Source organism: Medicago sativa, chromosome 7, assembly GCF_051527215.1.
Source record: "Medicago sativa cultivar Bolivia chromosome 7, Bolivia_mono, whole genome shotgun sequence".
NCBI classification, from domain to species: Eukaryota; Viridiplantae; Streptophyta; class Magnoliopsida; order Fabales; family Fabaceae; genus Medicago; species Medicago sativa.
In genome coordinates this window covers 25,122,091-25,125,292 of record NC_140755.1, presented here as the reverse complement: position 1 = coordinate 25,125,292, position 3,202 = coordinate 25,122,091, and the positions used below count along the sequence as shown (strand labels likewise).

At 32.3% G+C, this 3,202-nt stretch overlaps 1 long non-coding RNA gene across 1 annotated transcript; it reads left to right on the top strand.

Moving 5' to 3' along the window:
• The first annotated feature begins 811 nt into the window (after positions 1–811).
• On the top strand, positions 812–3,202 carry LOC146905122 (uncharacterized). Its single transcript, XR_015018281.1, has 2 exons — positions 812–1,377; positions 2,601–3,202. It is a non-coding gene; the product is annotated as an uncharacterized LOC146905122 (long non-coding RNA).

Genomic DNA, 3,202 nt, shown 5'->3' with positions numbered 1-3,202 from the left:
CAATATTTTTATTATTTTTTTATTTTTAAAAACCAATATTTTATTGGGTTAATTAAGTAAATGGTCCCTGTAAATATTCAGAATTTTGTTTTTAGTCCTTATAAAATTTTCCATCAACATTTTTAGTCCCTATAAAATTTTTCCATTAGCATTTTTAGTCTCTATAAAATATTTCCATCAACATTTTTGGTCCCTAAAATGCTTAAGGAAAATGTCACAGGGACTAATAAGTGTGATTTTATTTTATAGGGACTAAAAACAAAATTGTGAATATTTATAGGGACTAAAAACTTAATTAACCCTATTTTATTTAACTTAAATATCTCAACAACATTTTGATCTTATCCACTCAATATTTTATTTAAATTTTTGATCTTATGTAACAGAAATATCTCAACAAACTACACATAATACTTTCAACAAAGTTTACATATACGATCTTATTTTATGATTATAAGACTCCAATTTGTTTATTTGTTTTTAGGAAAAGAAACTTCAATAAGTTATTATTAATCTTTTAGCACTATATCATTCAATTAATTTTTATGTTTGAGGAAAAAAATGTTCAATTAGTTTTTGTTTTGATAAAAAAAAAAAGGTTTGATTAATTATTATGTTATCTTTTAGCAGCATATTCTAATGCAAATGTTAACTATAAATAAATAAATTTTCGTTAATCACATATTTACATATTTTGAGCACAAGTAGAAACCCCAAATCTTCTTTTTTTTTCTGAATAAAGGATAGAATTGAATTAATTCAAAAAGTCATGTACATATGCCTCACTAATGGAGGGGGGTATATCCTCAATCCAGATTTTACCCGGATCAGATAGAGCCAATTGTGCTAACTGGTGGGCCGTAGCATTACACTCTCTATGAGTAAAAATAAATTGACAGATGTCAAAATCTGATTGCAACCTTTGGATTTCTAGGATAACACAACCGAAATAAGTTCTATCTTCATTATTGTTGTTGCGTATCATCTTCCAGACTTTTTCGTTGTCCCCTTCAAAGACAACTTTCCTGAATCCACAGTCTCTAGCCAACCGCATGGTGTAAAGAACTCCTATAGCTTCTGCTAGCGTCGCATTTCCTATCCCAGGCACCTTCCATGTGGCTGATGCCATAACCAAACCCTCGGAGTTCCGAACAATAGCTCCTAAACCCCACCATCCTGGTTCCTGGAGATTCGCATCACTATTCGCTTTGACAAGGTGAGAATCCGGTTTCTTCCAGCTAGTGGATCGACGGAATTGATGAGTTTTACGAATTTGAGGGCTAGGATCAAGCTTATTGTCTGCATACGGATCTGGTGTGTTCGCTGTGATGAACTCGGTGATGCTGGAGTAAGCTCGCTGGATGATTTCTTCTTCAGGTAAACTTCTGTCTTCGAACACACTTAAATTACGCGCAAACCAGATGTAGTATGTTATAGCGGCTATTTGAATGACTGTTTCTGAGTTTTCATGTTGTATGTTGTGGATCAGCCATTCTGGAAAGTTTATTATAGGTTGATCTAGAATTTTAAGGTTTAGAGAAGATCCAAACCATACTTTGGTAACCTTAGGACATTGCATGAAAGCATGTGTAGTTGTTTCAACTTTTGAATAACATCTGGGGCAAAGTGGGGGGCCAGTTATTCCCCTCTTCTCCAGTGCACATCTGAGAGGCAGTGCATGATTAATAATTCTCCATAGCAACATTTTGTGTCTAGGTATTGTCTGGAGCGCCCATAGTTTTTTCCAATACTGATTATTACTATTGCTGCTAGAAGGGAGATCCGATTCCCTATTTTTCCAAAAAAAAAAAAAAAAAAAAAATCTTCTTTTCATCTAACATTTTTCCTTTTTCAGGTTTGTCAAACACCAATATATATATCAACCACTTTCTTCTTTTACAATCGATTTTTCTCTCTCATACGCATGGGTCACGAAACAAACTCATGACCACATGTTTAAAGGGACCCAAAACTCTTACCACTTGGACTAATTCATTATTGATTTTGTTACACTTTTTATTCTTGCATTGGACATTCATCTCATCATTTATATTTATTTTTATGATATTATTATAATTTTAAATTTAAATAAATTCAATCTAATATACTGACACGTGTATTCGTGCACACAAACTTATAAAACTTATTTAATATTTAACCCGGGCAACGCCGAGTCTCTAAACTAGTGTTTATATTAAAGTAACCATTAGTGATGAATTTCCTTTGTTATATAAGCTGCTTTTATTTTGTTATGAATATTATAGAAATTTTGTTTCAAAGATGAAAACTATCTAGGAATAAGCATAACCTATCTGTAATCCGTTCATGCAGAATTTTATGAACTTTTTTTTATTTCTAAAGATATAGCATGTTCAAAATAAGTGTTATAAAAAGTTGAACTATGTCTTACCATACCGACACATTTGAAGAGAAATATCAAGCATGTTGTGTCACAAACCACAGGCCGTAAATGTTTCACTTCCTTTGTCATCCAAGAATCTATAATCTAACGTTGGAAAAATACTAGAAATCACAGCAGTTGAATTTGACCTTCAAATTTTAGAACACGATAACTTGATGAATTGGGTTATTCTTTCCAGCTCCAGCTAGACATCGATTGGAGTCGCTTAATGAAGCTCCATCTGCCACACCATTGACAGCTAGGGCTCTTGAACTCATTTAATTGAAAATGATTAAAGTTGAAGTTCTCGAACAAGTTATTACAAAGACAATATCAAACCAAGTGATGAGTCAAAGTTATGATTAAAGTTAATGGCCTGTTAGAAGTTGTGATCACAGAAGAAACTTTGTTCAGCATGCTATTGTTAGAAGCATGATAAGATATTGAGCCGGATAAAAATGATAAATACAATCATATCATGTGTTTGATGCTCACATGATTACCAACCAAATAACATCATGTTGTTCTAATTATATTTTTTTGGTTAAACATTATTTGTTCTATTATATTTTTTGTTTCAAGCCTCATAATTACATGATGAAATATGTATCATATTTAGATAGATACAAAACGTCCCACATGGAAGGATAGTCTGTACTTGTAGGCTAGCTAATATCATAGTTACAATATGAAAGCAAAAGAAAGAAGTCCCACATCGGAAACTTTGTGAAATGTAGAGAGTGGCTGAACTATATAACCAACACATGACTTGCATTCTGTGATATATGGTTTCGTTGTTAA